A 20,513-nucleotide genomic window follows, 5' to 3' on the forward strand; every position below is an offset into this window, starting at 1 on the left:
TAGACATATTAACTCTATCTGACTAATACAATATTCCCAAATATTCCCAATAGCCTGCCAGTCTATTGAAGCTTGCCATACTATTATATTCTTTATCCCATTTACCACAGAGCGCTTCCCTCTATATATTTATAGTGTTGTGTAATACATTACATACTGGGCTGGCTGGCTACTATGAAGAGGAAGGGAGCTGGGAGCTGTTGCTGACGCTGGCTGGCTGGCTACTGTTGTCCATATACATAGGGGCTGGCTGCCTACTGTTGTCCATAAAGGGGCTGGCTGTTGTCCTGTCCTTAGGGACTCTCAGAGGGAGGAAACTGGGAGCTGTTGTGTGCTGTACTGTTGTGATAACAAATAATAAACTTAGTAGTATACTACTTATATATACATTACAATACTGGGCTGGCTGGCTACTGTGAAGAGGGAGGGAGCTGTTGCTGATGCTGGCTGGCTACTGTTGTCCATATACATAAGGGCTGGCTGGCTACTGTTGTCCATATAGGGGCTGGCTGTTGTCCTGTCGATAGCCGCTGGCTGTAGTGCTGTGTTCAGGGGGTGCTTGTCCTTCAGGTGTGCTCTCTTCACCTACCACCAGTGTTTAAAAAATATATATTTTCTGTGTGCCTACGCCTATGAGAGGTGTGGTTTGTTAACACAGCATGTGTTAGCCAGCCACTGCTGTCATTGGTGTAGGTAGGTGTGCAGAGGTGCTGTGCTCCTATCAAAGGGCTGTTGCCCAAAACTACAAATAAATAATTTTTACAGGGGCTGTCTTGTGTGGTGCAGGGCTATGCTGCCCAAAAATATGAATCATTTTTACAGGGGCTATCTTGGGTGGTGCAGGGATACGCTGCTCAAAATATAATTTTTTTTTACAGGGGCTGTCCTTTGTGGTTCAGGGTTATGCTGCCCAAAATTACAAATCATTTTTACAGGGGCTGTCCTTTGTGGTGCAGGAATACGCAGCCCAAAAATATAAATAATTTTTACAGGGGCTGGCATGTGTGGCACAGGGCTACGCTACCCAAAATACAAATAATTTTTACAGGGGATGTCCTGTGTGGTGCAGGGCTACGCTGCCCAAAATACAAATAATAGGGGCTGTCCTGTGTGTTACAAATAATTTTTACAGGGGCTATCTTGGGTGGTGCAGGGCTACGCTGCCCAAAAATAAAATAACCTTTTACAGGGGCTGTCCTGTGTGTTGTGGTGTAGGCTGCCTGTCTTCAATTTTGTACAGGTACTGTCCTGTGTGGTACAGGGGTACGCTGCCCTTCCAAACAAAAAAACTTTTACAGGGGTTATTCACTCCATAAAAATAATGCACTCCATAAAAATAATGGAGGATAAAATAGGGGAAGATCAAGAACCACTTTCTCCTAGTGCTGAAGCTGCTGCCACTAGTCATGACATAGAAAATGAAATGCCATCAGTTTTGTCTACCAAGACCGATGCCCAATGTCATAGTAGAGGGCATGTAAAATCCAAAAAGCCAAAGTTCAGTGAAATAACCTTAAAAAATAAATTGAAATCATCTGAGGAGAAACGTAAACTTTCCAATATGCCATTTACAACACGGAGTGGCAAGGAACGACTAAGGTCCTACCCTATGTTCATGACTAGTGGTTCAGCTTCACATGACGATGGAAGCCCTCCTCCTCCCGCTAGAAAAATAAAATGAGTTAAGCTGGCAAAAGCACAGCAAAGAACTGTGCATTCTAATTCTAAGAAGATATCACAAATCCCCAAGGAGAGTCCAAGTGTGGTGGCGGTTGTGATACCTGACCTTCCCAACACTGGACGGGAAGAGGTGGCTCCTTCCACCACTGTCATGCCCTCTGCAAGTGCTGGAAAGAGCACCCACAGTCCAGTTGCTGATATTCAAATTGAAAATGTCACTGTTGAAGTGCAACAGGATGAGGAGCAAGTTGACGAGGCGGATTCTGATGGTGATGTGGTTTGCTTAAATCAGGCAGCAATGGAAAGAGTTGTTGTCTGTGGGATGAAAAAGCCCATCACGGTCATGCCTGGGCAGAAGACCAAACATTCCACCTCTTTGGTCTGGAAATATTTCTATCCAAATCCGGACAACAACTGTCTGCCATATGTACCATATGTAAAGGTGAAATAAGTAGGGGTAGGGACGTTAACTACCTAGGAACATCCTCCCTTATACGTCACCTGCAGCGCATTCATAAAAAGTTACTGTCAAGTTCAGAAACTGTGGCAGACCGTAAGCAGTCCAGGGACACCTAAATCCCTTTGTTCTGTTGTATCCAAGCGCCTGCAAACCACACCGTCAACTACATCCTCATCAATTTCCTCCTCAGTCAGTATCGGAAGTTTTCCTGCAGGCCATGTCACTGGCATGACTGACTCCTCTCCTGTCCGGGATTCCTCCAGAGGATCCTGCATTGCTATGCCTGTTGCTGCCACTTCTGCTGTTGCTGCGGGGAGTCATTCATCATCCCAGAAAGGAAGTTGGTACACCACTACTTCTTTTACTAAGCAATTGACCCTCCAACAGTCCTTAGCGAGGAGGATGAAGTATGACAGCAGTCATCCTGCTGCAAAGCGGATAACTGAGGCCTTGACAGTTATGTTGGTGTTAGACGTGCGTCCGGTATCCGCCATTAGTGAAGTGGGATTTAGACAATTGATGGAGGTAGTGTGTCCCTGGTACCAAATCCCGCCTAGATTCCACTTCACTAGGCAGGCGATACCGAGAATGTACAGAGATGTCAGAAAAAGTGTCCTCGGTGTCCTAAAAAATGCGGTTGTGCCCAATGTCCACTTAACCACAGATATGTTGACAGGGCCTGCTCTTGGGGTGTTCGACCAGTGCGGTCGCACAAGGGTGCCACCCATAGAGGGTGCACCCCTCCCCAACATCCCGATTTACCACCTGTGTTGGCCAAAGTGGCCCGCGGGTGGTCAAATCGGGAGGTTGGGGACCCCCAGTGCCACAGCTGTGCGGCAGTGCCGGACCCCCAGAGTGTGAAAGGATGCAGTGCATGCATGCGCGCGGCATTCATTCACTGATGGGAGAGGGCTGGGGAAAACTCAGCCAGTGATGGAGGGCTGGGCTTTACCCCCAGCCTGACATTATTTGGAGGCGTGCCATGCGGGCACACCTCCTAATAACATCACTTAGAGGACATGGTCTATGGTAATGAGTCCACACCCCCAATTTCAGCGCAAAGCTGCACATACTAACAGGCCGGCACAGGGTTCTCAGACCCCTGGAGCCGGCCCTGCATGAGGACAAGTGGAACAGGGCAGACTAAGGACTATATGACTGTGACAGCCCACTGGGTAGATGTATTGCCTTATGCATCACCAGTAGCAGCATCTCAGAAACACCAGCTCATTCCAAGGCAGGCTATGCTGTGTATCACCGGGTTCAGTAAGAGATACACCGCCGACAACCTCTTAGAGAAACTGAAGGAAATTATCACCCAATGGCTTACCCCACTTAGACTCTCCTGGGGATTTGTGATATCTGACAATGCCACCAATATTGTGTGGGCATTACATCTGGGCAATTCCAGCACATCCCATGTTTTGCTCACACAAAAAATTTGGCGGTGCAGAATTTTTTTTAAAACGACAGGGGAGTGCAAGAGACGCTTTGGGTTGCCTGAAAAATTTCTGTCCACTTTTGCCATTCTGTGACTGCATACCAAAGACTGGAGCGCAGCAAACACTCTTGAGCCTGCCCTGCCATCACCTGAAGCAAGAGGTTGTAATGTGGTGGAACTCATCCATCTATATGCTTCAGAGGATGGAGAAGCAGCAAAAGGCCATTCAAGCCTAAACATCCACCTATGACATATGCACCTGACAAGCGCAGTGGAGAATGACTTCCATGTTGTGCAAGGTTCTCCAGCCCTTCGAACTTGCCACACGTGAAGTCAGTTCAGACACTGCCAGCTTGAGTCAGGTCATTCACCTCATCAAGATTTTACAGAAGCAGCTGGAGAAAGTGAAGGAGGAGCTAAGATGGAGCGATTCTGCTTGGTATGTGGGACTTGTAGATGAAGCCCTTCATTTGCTTTCCCAGGATTCGAGGGTGGTCAATCTGTTGCAAGCAGACCACTACATTTTGGCCACCGTGCTCGATCCTAGGTTTAAAGCCTACATGGTGTCTCTCTTTCCAGCAGACACAAGCCTGCAGAGGTGCAAAGACCTGCTGGTGAAAACACTGTCAGCTGAAGTAGAAAGTGACACAGCAACAGCTCCTTCTTCATTTTCTCCTGCAACTGGGGCTGCCAGGAAACAACTTAGATAACCTAACCAACCCACTGCTGGTGATGCAGGGCAGACAGGACCAAATTTGGACATCTGGTCTGGACTGAAGGACCTGCCAACAATTTCTGACATGTCAACTGTCAGTGCATATGATGCTGTCACCATTGACAGAATGGTGGAGGATTACATTGGTGACAGTATCCAAGTAGGCATATCAGACAGTCCATACCTCCTAATAACATCACTTAGAGGACATGGTCTATAGTAATGAGTCCACACCCCCAATTTCAGCGCAAAGCCGCACATACTAACAGGCCGGCACAGGGTTCTCAGACCCCTGGAGCCGGCCCTGCATGAGGACAAGTGGAACAGGGCAGACTGTACCTGTACTGGCAGGAAAAAGAGGCAATTTGGAGGCCCCTGTACAAACTTTCTCTATTTTATTTAAGTTGCCCCCCCCTTCAGTGTGTACTTCGAAAGGGTTTTTAGTGCAGCCAGGAACCTTGTCAATGAAAGGTGTAGGAGGTTGCTTCCACAAAATGTGGAGAAGATGATGTTCATCAAAATTAACTATCAATTCTTCTAGGAAGACCAGTCTCCAGAAAGTACATATGCCCAAGGACAATTCTATCTCGCACCTCTTTTTTCTTTGCAGTATGTACTCTTTGTGGCCAAGTTTTTCAAACTGCCATCCTGTCTGTCACTGCAGTGCCACTCCTAGATGGGCCACGTGTTTGTGCCGCCCACTTGTGTCACTTAGCATAGTCATCCAGCTACCTCGGTGCAACCTTTAAACCTAAAAACAATATTGTGAGGTGTGAAGTGCTCAGATTAGACTGGAAATGAGTGGAAATTACTTTTACTGAGGTTACTAATAGCGTAGGAACAAAAAAAAACAAATTCTGTGATTTTAGCTGTTTTTATGCTTTTTTCCAAAAAAATACAGATCCAAAATCAAAACCTGGAAGGGTGGTTTTGGCAAAACCAATCCAGATCCAAAACACAAATAAAGATCCAGATCTAAAACCAAAACACAAAAAGTGGCCGGTGCACAACCCTACTTTAAAGGGTGTTACATTCCTTCTTCCCTTCTGTTTTCTTTTCTGTACCCTTATCCCCTTAATCTATATATATAAAATAAGTTTGTTTGTTTCTTTCTTTATTTGTTTGTTGGTGAATATCTTCCACAGCTCTCAAGGTAAAGCAGCCAAATCTTACAAAGTTATTTAGTATCGAAAAAGTAAGTTATTAGACCACATTGCAACAACTCGACAAAGCAACATAGCGCCAAATTGTATATGTAAAATGTATTGGTCTGTTTGTTTATTTGCTTGTCCGGTTATGCTTCTGGACATCCCTGATTAGGATGAAACCAATGCAAGGTGTCCAGTTGGATGCTGGCCAGGCTTTAGGAGGGTTAGGGTCCCGGTCGGTGTATGCTGGGCAGAACTTTGACCCGAGGAGCCTGTTCTGAGCCACTGGATGGATATGGATGAAAACTTCACAGTGGTAACCTTAGATCCCAGATGACATACTAGGGGTTTTAGGCCCCAGTCGGACCTCCCGTTGGTGTTTGCTGGGCATAACTTTAACTCAGGGATGCTAGGAAGAACTTTGACCCAGGGATCTTGTTCTGGGCCTTCCACTAGATGGGTTTGGATGAAAACTTCACAATTGGTCTGGGATGACTAATGAAGTGGTTGGGGTCCTGATCAGACCTCACGGCAGAGTGCGCTGGGCAGAACTTTGACCCAGGGAGCCTGTTCTGGGCCTTCCATTGGATGGATTGGACGACATCACATAATAAAACTTAATAACTTGAAGATTTAAACATGGCCAATGCCAGGTACTTCAGCTAGTAGTCAAAAGATGTTGAAAAAAAATATTTTAAAAGTATATCTCATTTTTATGAAAATATCTTAAACCTTCAAAAAAAATGTTTTACTGGCTCAGAATTGTTGCATTCCGAGAATCTAGAACTTTTCTGATTTTTTTCACTTTACTGAATATGTACAGTACAATATGTGAGAAATAAGAAGCCTTCTAGTGAAAATTAATATATACGTTACTTCTTTGTTTCTTTATATGGTCACACATTGACTAAACTACCACAATTGCATTCAGTTTAGCGGTTACATGCCTTATGGATGCACAAGGGCCCGTTGTTGCCACATACACTGCAATGCAGATGTGCCACAATCTACAGCCACAGTTATCTCAGAACATGCACAGTGAAGCCCAGAGATTCACTGGTCATGTATGAGCCCTATGTATGTTTACAAAACAGATTATGGACTGTGGGAGGATGGCTATGTTCCCTTTACAATTTAGCTGTGTATTGTTCTGTCCTGTAATCTGGAGTGCAACTAGGGGGGCAGACGGGGGAGCATGCCCTATGTGACAGAGAGAGGGCATTGTCAGAGGAGCCGGAGCTGTGACCCATGGTGGGATAGAATATTGTATTTTTAAACCAGGGAGTACGGAGTGGGTAGGGAAGGCAGTCAGTTGCATATAAAGATGGGTTCACTGACATTAATATTCTGAAAACCTTTGTTTCGTATAATAAAGGAGTACAGTCTTAAATGTAAATGTAATATCAAAAGATACACTGTATCTAGCGCTCACCTGTAAGAATGAGTACATTTGTGTTGATATTGTGTGAGTATAAGGGGTTCTTGGTGTATAATGTACAGTAACTGTAATAACGATGTGTCAATCTGGTGTTCTACCAGATACAGTATGTCAAATGAACAAAAATAACAAAATGTTCTTAACTACTGTAATTTATTGATTGCTGAATGAAGAGAGAAACTTGAAGTCTGAAGAAGCAAATAGGAATTCAGTGAAGCACGTAGCTTTATATTTCATTACTGTAGTTTTTTATTACTGCCCAAATTTGTTTCAGTACTCTATTTGTTTTTATTTATTTAAAAAATATACATATTACTTTACTGTATGCAGAACTAATATAAACTGAAGAAAAATTGTCAACCATTATACCGAAGTACAATACGACTTACATCAAGGAATGTTCAAAGTGTTTGTACACTATATAAAAGCTGAGTATTATAACGACAATGACAGTACTCCCAGAAGAAGTCCATCTCAGCTAAGACACATAAATAACCATATTCTTACACTAGACACTGCATGTGCAACCAGAACGAGCATTAATCACACATCCCACTGTCGGACAAAGTCGCGGTCACTTGAGAGAGAGATGGAAGCACCATCGAAGCAGGAAGAGGCGTGTGTTTAACAAAAATGGGCAAGGGTGGACATCTGTTGAGATCTACTAGGGTAAGTTTTCTGTCAGTGGAGGAGGTGCCCGGCGGTGGCTCCCTGCAGCCATAAACAGTACATCCCCTCCCCAAATGGTAGTGTATAGATCCCCTTGAATATTTGTAACTGGAAAGTGACGTGGAGTTAGGGCGGAAGTGTGGTTCCATGCCCATAAAGGCCACCAAAAGAAGAAATGTGTACCCTCGCGGGCACACTACGCTCAGCACAGGTTAATATTCCCCCTCTATGTCCAAGTGGATAGTAGGGAATGACGTTGGACAGTAACTGATGGCATCAGGGTACAAATACTGACGGGGATCTATCCACTACACGCCCCAAACAGCGGCATCTATTCTGGGGCACGAGTCCGGGTGAGCGTCTAAATACAGGATAGCTGTAACTATTCTGCGACACGGATCCGGGTGAGCGTCTGAATACAGGTGTCCGCTGGGTATCCGGTCCTAGGTAGGGGGCCAAGTCCAGGGTCTTCTTGTGTAATTACTCCAGCGACTCTTGACCCGAGAAGACCACCCCAGGCAATAACAAGAACAGGATCGGATAATTACCATACACCACCCTCACCTTGTACATTTTTCATACCACAGTGTACATTATTTATTTCTTTCTCTTATTTTTGCATATTGGGTCAAATCTCTGTGGAGATTTATTAGTGACAGGTAAGAAGTGCTGGAACCACCTATTCTATTGTAATTTATTGATTACAACACAAGCAATTTTTGGGTGGTAATGGACCAAATAAATGGGGGAGGATGAAAAATGGTGTCTGAGCTGGGTGTAAAATTGGTACATACTTAAAACAATCAAGTACATATGTCTCAGTTTAACTGACATTCCAAATGCAGACCTATGTCTCAGTTTAACTGACATTCCAAATGCAGACCCATTGCAGAGTGATTGACAGGAAGTTCCGTTTGTGGGTGGTGATGGGGGGTGGTTGTGGAAATGCAGGCATGTCAGTGCGTTTGAACGCCATTGCATGGGCATATATAAATGAGCCACTGCAATGCCCTACGCAGCCTGAGGCCTGATAAAAAGTGCTGTAGTTAGCACTTTCTGAGTAAGGTCAGACCTTTTGCAATTATGCGTGAGGCTGTGAAGGTACTCGATTGTACCGATGGTTTTGCAGTCTTGCTAAACATTATGGATGTGTGTAAGGAAAAGTCCTTATGTTGTGCTGTGGTGGCATAGCATTCACAATGGATTAGCATACTATCGCATTTGAACTGCGTGCGTAATTGCTAGTGTATTCACAGTTGTTATCCATAATGAATCAGGACTTCTGTAATCTCAGCTTATAGTGAAAGTGATAAAAAAGCATATAACATTTATTTAACATTATCTTAGACCTTAAAGCTTCTGATAGCTTAAACTGCCCAAGGCCCCCCATCATTTACTTTCAAACTTCCAATATACAACAGTGTTTGAGAACTAGAGATGTGCGCCAACCCCCATGTTTTGGTTTTGGTTTTGGATCTGAATCCCCGCTGGTTTTGGATCTGGATTGGTTTTGCCAAAACCTCACCTCTGTGTTTTGTTTTCTTGTTTTGGTTTTGGATCTGGATTTTGTCTTAAAAAATCATAAAAACAGCTAAAATCACATAAAATGGGCCTGTTTTTGTTCCTACAGTATAATTAACCTTAATAACATGTATTTCCAGTAATTTCCAATCAATTTTGACCACCTCACAATATTATTTGCTTCATCTAGTTAAGACCAAAAGGTTGCATCCAGCTAGCTGGCTGACTAAGCTAAGTGACACAGTGGGTGGCACTAACATGTGGCAGTTCAGCTTCTAATTTCCAAAACAGATACAGTGTGTTATACACTGTGGGATGGATACACCAATAGTGCACTTACTATGACAGCAGTGTCGGAGAGCGGGATTGCTGACGGTGTCCTCAGTACATGGAATGGCAGTGCTGCGGTGCTGGCAGTGTTCTCAGTGAAGGGTACCGGGGATGTCGGCAGAGCGGGGGTGTGAGCGGTCTCCTCAGTGCAGGTTTGCTGACTGTGTCGGCACTGCAGGGGTGTTCTCAATGCAGGGTGCCAGCGGTGTCGGCAGAGTGGGGGTGCCAGCGGTGTCCTCAGTATAGGTTTGCTGACCGTGTTGGCAGTGCAGGCATGTTCTCAATGCAGGGTGCCGGTGGTGTCGGCAGAGCAGGGGTGCAGGCGGTGCCCTCAGTGCAGGTTTGCTGACTGTGTCGGCAGTGCAGGGGTGTTCTCAATGCAGGGTGCCGGCGGTGTCGGCAGAGCAGGGGTGTCAGCGGTGTCCTCAGTGCATGTGTGCTGACAGTGTCAGCAGGTGGTGTCCTCAGTGTGGCAGTGTTAACAGTGTCGACAGTCTGAGGGTCGCTGATGGTGTCCTCAGTACGTGGGCCAGCAGTGCATGGGTACCGGCAGTGGTGGTGTTGGCAGCGGGGGTGCCGGCGGTGTCAGGTGGCGAGGGATGGCGGGCGCCATCTTCTTTTTCTTCTGTGTGCATTTTCAATGGGCTTAACACTGATTGGCTGAGACCCGTGACATATTGCTCTCTCAGCCAATCAGCGTTAAGCCTGCTCCCTTGGGTGAGGGATCCGGGGCAGGGAGATCCAAGCTTCACTCAGATCGCCCCGGATCCCCGAAATTCGGTTGGGTTTGGATCTCTATTGAGAACATGGTATTCATCCTTGTTACGTAAGTATACAGACAGAACAACATTTTTGAATTTGCTCGAGGCACCATCAACCATAGTTGTTCATCTGGTAGTGCCAAGGCGCCATCTCAGAGCAACTCTAGCTCAAGTGGAGATGGGAGATGAGTTCCACCACCTCTCTGGGACCACTTTAAGCCCTTGCTCAGCCTTTCAGAAACAAAGCTAAATTCTGCCCCTCTCATTACTCTGCTGGACATAGCTGTCCCAACTGCTAAACTCTTTATCTCTGTAGTTAATTATTTTCTTCTGTCCTGTTAAGCATGTTTCAAAAGTACTAATAGATAGCAGATAAACAATATTCATGTTTTACAAAAAGGATAAATTCCAGTTAAAGGTACCAAAGGATTTCTAAAGGCAACATAAAGTCATTGACAGCAAGGAGAGAGGCCCAGAGGAAAATGTCTCCACATCTCCTTTTACAATTACTGTACTAACACGTGCAGCAATACTTAAAAAAATGCTGTACAACAGCAATATGACAGTACAATATGCCACACCTGGGTAACTTATGTTGTGTAATAGGCTGGAATAGGTAGTGTAAAATTCTGGAAATGGGTGCATTGAAATGAACTAGGGATTGAGCAGAATGTGAAAATAAATAGAAATTCTTCAAGGGTATTATCAGTGAATGTAAACTGAAGGTTTAAGTTTATGGCCCAAATTCAATTTGGAGCGAAAAGTTGCGATTGGCGCAAAGCGTTCGCGATGCAATCTTTTCGCCTCATTTGCAAGTTTTGAAGCAAAGTTTTCACATACTTTCAAAATGTGCGCTCCCGCTTTACGCCCTATTCAATTGCAAAACAGGCGAAAATACATATGTGCAAAACTTGCGAATGGCGAAACTAGCGAAAAGTACAGCATCATTTGGGGAAATCTGTCTGTACCCCATAAAAAGCCTAACTGACCCTGGAAATCAATATAGAAGTGTCCTAATAATAGTTTTTTGGGTTCTTAAATTGAGTCAAATGTTATATGAAAATGTTATATGCATATTTGCATAAGTGTTGAAAAATGATAAAAAAGCAATTTTTTGAGGAACAATTAATAGTTGGACTTATTTTGGAGGTCCATTAAAATGGGTAATAGTACATTTTTGTGTCTATAAAGTGCAGTTCTAAAAAAATGTAAAAATACACCTGCTACAGCCACCTGCAATCCTAAAAACACCTGTATCATCCATACAGCCCCCCAATAAACCAGACCCAGTACTTTAAAACCCATTTTCCCTACACTTTTTACATTTTTACCCCAAAAATGAAATGCCATTATTAGGGGGAATTAAGCTGGCATAGCTGTGGCTGACCACCCACAGCATATGCGAGCATCCATGATGATGGTCGCGATGGTCTTGACCATCGCGACTATCGGGCTTGCGACAGAGACCCTGCGTAGGGTCTCGCTGCCGCAAGCCCAGGAGTGATTTTGGCTCTTTCAGAGCCAGAATCACTCCCACTGACATCACTAGTGATCACTAGTGATGTCAGTGGGGCCGGCTTCAGATGGTAGGTGTTCCCATGGGAACGCCTCCATCTGGCAGGCAAGCCCCCGGCACGCCCACCAAAGGGGGCGTTCTGTCAATCAACATTGACAGCACGCCCCCTTTGGTGCGAGACCCGGAGCGATGGAGAGCCCGTCACTCGCCGGGTCTCGTGCATGCGCACGACGGAGCTCCCTCCATCGTGCGCATGCGCAGTGGGGGAACATCGACCCGCTTGCGAGCGTCCTGCGCTCGCGTGTGGTTCTGAATGACCCCCAAAGTCCCCACATTTTTAGGGCAAAATAGGGTTTTGCACATCTTTTCATCTGCCTTTGAGGTAGTGAAAACTTTTTGCCTGTTTCTGCCTAAGGAGTTTTCGCACCTGCGAAAATGTCCGGGAATTGAATAGCACGAAATGTTGGGATGCACGAAAAGTTTGCATCTGCGACCGCTTTTTGCCAAATGCGACTTTTCACTCCTAATTGAATTCGGCCCTAAATCCAAATGTTTATTTAAAAAAGTTACTATTTAATATGTATATTATTTTTATATATACAGTATATTCTTTTATTAATGGATTATATGACATAATCAAAATAAAAAGTTCTCCTTGGTAGAGTGAAAACAGGTCTAAGGTGGATAGGTTCCTTCCACTGAAGGAGGCAGCATTAAGCATCCTATAAATGTTCAATGTGCTGTAAATCCATATGAAAGTAAAGCTTTTTTTTTGTTTACATGCTTACAAAATAATACACTATATTTAATTGTTGAAGACTTTTGCTCAATTAATTTACAAGTTTTCATGTTTATTTCCGAATAACCGGATTATGCAAATGCATAAATAATCTTTAAATAAGACACGGGCTGTTAGTTGTGTTAGACGAGGGCTTGGAGTAAAATTAATCAGTGATACACGGCTGAGCAGACAGGGTTATGTCCAATATATAGCAAACACACGGACTACCGCTCATTAGATTTGCTGCTATTCCCAAAGCTGGATGCAAATATTTGCAATCGAATCTGATAAATTTCCATTTCCCACAAATGCCTGGAATTACAGAAACATATAAACATGAACTTGATGGCAGATAAAGCCCAGCAGAATTCCACACTCCTTACAGTTTCTATACTTAGCGTGAAATGCCATCAGATACTAATCTGCAGTTGCTTAGTTTCAGCCTCTAAAATGTCACTTTACATTTATATAACATTTGCTTATCATATACACTCTTATAGTCAGCCTAGGATTGTCTTTATAATTTGGTAATGTAAAGACTACATTTTGTGGCATTAGTTTTGGGGACTTTAGACACTAAAGGGCTCATGTAGATTGTGGGAGCAAATGCAGTTTGCCCCTATTATTCTCCACAAACAGCAGTGCCAACTGCGACACATTTTGCAGTTATGACCTCTTATGCTAAGGGGTCAGGACAAGGGTTTGATGGGTGTGGACAAAGTACAGTAAGGGTGTGTTTGTTCAAGATGTTTTCCATCCTGACTACATAAAAGACCCATACTGTTTGCGCTTCTTTGGGGATTGATCACAGCTGGTGCTCAGTCCATGATGCAAAATGTGAACTAACAAATATGATGATCAGGGGACGATTCTGGTTTGCTAAATCTATAGTAATACTGCTTTTGCAATCAATTCAAAAGATTATATTGATATTAGCATTTGATCTGCAGCAATAAAGCTGATCCCTATTTAGTTTTTAAAAGGGAAAGTCAGCAGATGTATATGTTTAGTTGAACTTAATTAGTTCTGTAGTTATAATTTACTTTTACCTGGTGTAAGCGACTTTATTATTTGATACAAACTATAATGTATATGAATTGTGTACTGTAACTTTAATATTTACTAATACCACTGTGAAGTCACATCTCTTGCCATAAACCAGGCACATATATTGCTATTCTCTCCTGGAGTAAACCAGTGCTTGTGAAACCTTTGCTGAGCTGGGTGTATCTTGTGCTTACAACTGGCATGCTAAGCAAAAAGAACCTTTCTTCAGGGCACAAATTGCATTCTCCCAAAATCCATCCACCTCAGCAACAGTCACTAAAAAGGGGCAGATTTCTCAAAGAGAGTACCTCCAGTACTGGCAAATAATGGATTTTCTTTGCATGTGATAGTGCTTTTTTAATTTCACCCAATACATGTAATTGATTACAGCCAACCCATGTATCAAGCTTGGCTCTGAGAATTTCCCTTCATGGCAAGACCATTACAAATAGTTCCCACTCTAGCTGCTTGTTAATAAATGGTGTTGAAGAGGAGACTTGGGTACTCCCTGCTTTTATCATTTGAAGGCGGTACGTTAGTGATTAGAAGCATTGTATTTTATCAGGATTTTCTACCATTTGATTATGGTGGATCAAGAATGAAGAACAAGGCAAAGACAATTCCTTGTTCTTCATTCTTGCCACTCTAGGTTTCTAAATCAAATCGCATAAGGGAAGGCAAGAAACAAAGAAAAACATGTGAAACAGAACAATGCAAGAACAGGACCAGGAAATAAAAAAGAAATAAAAAAAAACTAAGGAAAAAAGACCCAGGTTGTAAATAGGGCAATATAAAAATCCAAGGTTCAGAAGGATTAGATTGCTGCAGAGAATCCAGCAAAGAAAAAGAGGTGACACCTGAAGAACAGCAACGTTGCTAGGCCTTAGTAAAAACATCAAAACAAACAGGACTGCGCTCTATAGCATCCAAATTGTGAGATGGCAGAAATGATATATAGCAGTCAGAGTTTACCAAAAACCTTTGGTTTTAATCGCATAAAAAAGTCATATACATATACACTAATACAACAATACAAAGCACGCTAATAAGATTAATAATAACTGCCCTGCTGATCAATAAGCCTTTATATATCAATCCAGGCTATCATTCAGTTATTCATTATAAATATAAAATATTGACCCGCAAGAACATATCATACTCAGAATATGGATGTTAAAGTACATATATGTCCTTGATTTAATGTAAAACACTTCAATTGAAGAGATAGAAAAAAAGAGATCCGTGGTAAATGGTGTGTATTGAATTTTTATTTAGGTGTTCACACACCTAAAAGTGTGGACATGCAGGTGTAGAATTAGAAAGTCATCAAGAGACAATTAAGTTCTCTACATTTTGATATAATAGTGATTATAGAGACTCTAAGGAGTATAACTAGCTCTGAGGTCAATTGTTGCTGTACTTCGTTAAAACATGTGTAGATGATGATCACAAAATCCTGAGAAACAATGCACAGTATTTTCTGGTCATACTGTACCTGGAAATTCATCATCCAGATTAAGGGCGGGATATACTAACCATGCGGTGTACATCCCGCCAGTCACAGCACCGATACTAATCACATAAGTGCTAACATATATGTGCTAACATAAAACTGCAAAGGCACCAGCAGGGAAAGACATAGAAATGTAATTGGTTACAATAAATTTGATACCAATTTCCTCAAAATTTGATAATGTAATGATTTATTAAATTTGCCTAATATATGTTCAAATAAACATGCAAGCAGAAAGATGCATTATATTTGTACATTATCTTACATATAGCAAATACATACTCTGTTCTACATTTCCATTGGTTTTATCTCTAGAAGAATTAGATATATGGGAGGATTTCAATTAGCCCCAAAAACAGCCTGCAGGCGGCACTTAACAGAGATTTTTTCGGGTCTGATCAGCCCTGAAAAGAAATCCGTGTTAAGGAGCACGTTAACAGGTGCCGCAACCCTGTCTGTAACCTTTCATGCTGGAGGTTTAATTCCTCTGAAATTGTTGCCAGTTATATTCTCTCTCAACACCCTGAAACCACAAAACAGTCACCTCTTTTTCAATTCCTTCTGGAAATGTTTCTCAGCCAAAAAGTACTACAAATTAGCTAACTAGTAATAGGTAGCACTGAAATGCTATGGTATAAATTGATTATCATTATACCATGGCATCATAACACTTTAAATCACCTTAAATATGGATATTAAAGGCAGGGCAGATAGCAGGGGTGTCTTAAGAGAGGAGGGGGTGGCTGTCCAGCCACCGGAGCATTAGTAGACTCTGGGCACTAGAGTGTGCCCGGAGTCTACTGTGCATGTGCAGAACGCCGGAAAAATAGCCACGGCGGCCATTTTTCCGGCGTTCCGAGCAGCGTTGACATTCGATGCGGGACCACGGACAGGTAAGTTTAAAAAGATATGGGTGCAGTGTGTGCGGTGCGGGGTCCCCCTGGACCCGGGGGCCCGTGTGCTCCGCACACACTGCACCCATTATAGATACGCCACTGGCAGATAGTATTATTTGTCTGTGGTCTCAGCTTTATCATTACTAATAAAAATATAAAAGCCAGTACTCTCATAGTTTTCTGTATGAATGCCAAGGTGTCAGTTTTGAAAAAATGGCAGACCAAACCAGCAAATTTTTTGGGTCCCCACTTTCTGAGAATTGCCAGCCCTGGGCTGACCAGCTTGGGGATGGTTTTATATTTTGGCCAGGGGACCCCACGCTATAGTACAGTATGTGTCTACCTGCTATAGTGTAATCTCCCAGCTGTTTTAGCCCGATGCTGGTTAATGGAAAATAAGGGGAACCCTATGCTGGCATTCCCCTTGATTTTCTTGTACCAGACCAGGTTGATAGGTCCAGAGCTGGTAATGAATTTAGGGGGAGCGGCATTCTATTTTTATTTTTTTAACGCTTTAATTGCTTTAAACTAGGGGTGAGCGGGTTCGGATTTCTGAAATCCGAACCCCTCCGAGCCCCCCCGATCCGAGGCCGATCTGGACTTTTCCCGCCTGACTCGGATCTTAAATCGAGGCAAAACGTCATTATCCCGCCTTCCGGGTCTCGCGGGTTTTGGATCCTATATAAGGTAACCGCGTCGGAGCCATTTTCTCACTCGGCTGTGGACAGTGAAGAGTTGGGAGTTGGGAGGTGGGAGTTAGGGCTGGCTGGTCTGTGTAGTGTAGTGTAGTGCAGTGTAGTGTTGTGCTGTGCTGTGCTGCGCTGTGCTGCTGTTGTCCATAGGGGCTGTGTCCACTCCTTCAAAGTCCATAGGGGCTGGCTGGACTGTGTTGTGCAGTCAGTTGTCCATAGGGGCTGTGTCCACTCCAAAGTCCTGTGCAGTGTCCCAATCCTAAAGGGGTGCTGTAGTGTTGTCCAGGGGGTGCTCTGTCCATCAGGGGTGCTCCCCCCAAGTGCAAAAAAATAATATTTTTTTTCTGTGTTTGTGAATTGTGTGCATTGTGCCTGCACGTGCATCAATAAAGGAGCAGCGCCAAGCGTGCGCCTGTGTCCCATAAGTAAAAGGCCGGCTAGATTGACCGCTAAAGGGTGCTGTAACCCCCACAGGGCACTCCAAACAAAATAAAAATATATTTTCTGTGTTTGTGAATTGTTTGGGCTGTAGCTGCACGCGCATCAACAAAGGAGCAGCGCCAAGCGTGCGCCTGTGTCCCATAAGTAAAGGGCAGGCTGGCTCATTTCTTAAAGGGTGGTGTAACCCACAAAGTGCACTAGTCTCCAACAAAAATAAAAAAATATTTTCTGTGTTTGTGTGCGCCTTAGCCGCACGTATATATCAATATAACATAAATGGAGGACCAAACTTTCTCCGATAAAAATACAATAGGGAAAGATCAAGAACCACTTCCTCCTAGTGCTGAAGCTGCTGCCACTAGTCATGACATAGACGATAACATGCCATCAACGTCGTCTGCCAAGGCCGATGCCCAATGTCATAGTAGAGGGCACATACAATCCCAAATGACAAAGTTCAGGAAAATGACCTTGAAAAAAACATTTAAATCATCTGAGGAGAAATGTAAACATGCCAATATGCCATTTACGACACGGAGTGGCAAGGAATGGCTAAGGTCTTTCCCTATGTTCATGACTAGTGGTTCAGCTTCACATGACAATGGAAGCCCTCCTCCCACTAAAAAAATCGAATGAGTTAAGCTGGCAAAAGCACAGTGAAGAACTGTGCATTCTAAGAAGATATCACCAATCCCCAAGGAGAGTCCAAGTGTGGTGGTGGTTGCGATACCTGACCTTCCCAGCACTGGACGGGAAGAGGTGGCTCTTTCCACCACTTGAATGCCCCCTGCAAGTGCTGAAAGGAGCACCCACAGTCCACTTGCTGATATGCAAATTGAAGATGTCACTGTTGAGTACAACAGGATGAGGATACTGGTGTAGCTGGCGCTGAGGAGGAAGTTGGCGAGGAGGATTCTGATGGTGATGTGGTTTATTTAAATCAGGCTCCGGGGGAGACAGTTGTTGTCTGTGGGATGAAAAAGCCCATCACGGTCATGCCTGGGCAGAAGACCAAACATTCCACCTCTTTGGTCTGGCAATATTTCTATCCAAATCCGGACAACAACTGTCTTGCAATATGTACCATATCTAAAGGTGAAATAAGTAGGGGTAGGGACGTTAACCACCTAGGAACATCCTCCCTTATACGGCACTTGCAGCGTGTTCATAAAAAGTTACTGTCAAGTTCAGAAACTTTGGCCAAGACCGTTAGCAGTCCAGGGACACCTAAATCCCGTTGTCCTGTTGTATCCAAGCGCCTGCAAACCACACCGTCAACTCCCTCCTCATCAATTTCCTCCTTAGTCTGAATCGGAAGTAGTCCTGCAGGCCATGTCACTGGCATGACTGACTCTCCTATCCGGGATTCCTCTGGAGGATCCTGCATTGCTACGCCTCCTGCTGCCGCTGCTGCTGTTGCTGCTGCTGGGAGTCGTTCATCATCCCAGAGAGGAAGTAGGAACACCACTACTTTTACTAAACAATTGACCCTCCAACAGTCCTTAGCGAGGAGGATGAAGTACGACAGCAGTCATCCTGAAGCAAAACGTATAACTGAGGCCTTGACTGCTATGTTGGTGTTAGACGTGGGTCCGGTATCTGCCATTAGTGCAGTGGGATTTAGACAATTGATTGTGGTAGTGTGTCCCCGGTTCCAAATCCCATCTAGATTCCACTTCACTAGGCAGGCGATAACGAGACTATACAGAAACGTCAGAAAAAGTGTCCTCAGTGTCCTGAAAAATGCCATTGTACCCAATGTACACTTAACCACGGACATGTGGACAAGTGGAACAGGGCAGACTAAGGACTATATGACTGTGACAGCCCACTGAGTAGATGTATCACCTTACGCAGCAACAGCAGCAGCATCACCAGTCGCAACATCTCAGAAACGCCAGCTCATTCCAAGGCAGGCTATGCTGTGTATCACTGGTTTCAGTAAGAGGCACACCACCGACAACCTCTTAGAGAAACTGAGGAAAATCATCGCCCAGTGGCTTACCCCAATTAGACTCTCCTGGGGATTTGTGATATCTGACAACGCCACCAATATTGTGCGGACATTACATCTGGGCAAATTCCAGCACATCCCATGTTTTGCTCACACAATAAACTTGGTGGTGCAGAATTTTCTGAAAAGCGACAGGGGCGTGCAGGAGACGCTTTGGGTGGCCCAAAAAATTTCTGTCCACATTCGACATTCAGCAACTGCGTGCTGAAGACTGGAGCACAGTGGAGAATGATTTCTGTGTTGTGCAAGGTTCTCCAGCCCTTCGAACTTGCCACACGTGAAGTCAGTTCAGACACTGCCAGCTTGAGTCAGGTCATTCCCCTCATCAGGCTTTTGCAGAAGCAGCTGGAGAAAGTGAAGGAGGAGCTAAGACGGAGCAATTCCGCTCGGCATGTGGGACTTGTGGATGAAGCCCTTCATTCGCTTTGCCAGGAATCCAGGGTGGTCAATCTGTTGAAATCAGACCACTACATTTTGGCCACCGTCCTCGATCCTAGGTTTAAAGCCTATGTGGTGTCTCTCTTTCTGGCCAACACAAGCCTGCAGAGGTGCAAAGACCTGCTGGTGAAAACACTGTCAGCTGAAGCTGAACGTGACACGTCAACAGCTCCTTCTTCATTTTCTCCCGCAACTGGGGCTACCAGGAAAAAACTTAGGTATCCTAAGCAACCCCCTGGCGGTAATGCAGGGCAGGCAGGACAAAGTTTGGACATCTGGTCTGGACTGAAGGACCTGGCAACAATTTCTGACATGTCTACTGTCAGTGCATATGATACTGTCACCATTGACAGAATGGTGGAGGATTACATCGGTGACAGCATCCAAGTAGACATGTCAGACAGTCCGTACCTGTACTGGCAGGAAAAAGAGGCAATTTGGAGGCCCCTGTACAAACTCGCTCTATTTTACCTGAGTTGCCCCCCCTCCAGTGTGTACTCCGAAAGAGTGTTTAGTGCAGCCGGGAACCTTGTCAGCGATAGGCGTAGGAGGTTGCTTCCACAAAATGTGGAGAAGATGATGTTCATAAAAATAAATGATCAACTCTTCCAGGGAGACCAGCCTCCAGAACGTACAGAGAGACCTGTGGTGGTGGATTCCAGCGGGGACAAGTTAATACTCTGTGAGGATGAGGATGTACACAACACTGAAGAGGGTGAGGAATCGGTGGATGAGGAGGATGAGGACGACATCTTGCCTCCGTAGAGCCAGTTTGTGCAGAGACAGATTAATTGCCAGCTTGTTTTGTGGGGGCCCAAACGAGCCAATCATTTCAGCCACTGTCGTGTGGTAGACCCTGGCACTGAAATGATTGGTTTGTTAAAGTGTGCATGTCCTGTTTATACAACATAATGGTGGGTGGGAAGGCCCAAGGACAATTCCATCTTACACCTCTTTTTTTTCTTTGCATTTGCATTATGTACAGTTTGGGGCCTAGTTTTTCAAACTGCCA

The sequence above is a fragment of the Taudactylus pleione genome, unplaced genomic scaffold (assembly GCF_031769625.1).
Source record: "Taudactylus pleione unplaced genomic scaffold, aTauple2 ptg000138l, whole genome shotgun sequence".
Classification (NCBI taxonomy): domain Eukaryota; kingdom Metazoa; phylum Chordata; class Amphibia; order Anura; family Myobatrachidae; genus Taudactylus; species Taudactylus pleione.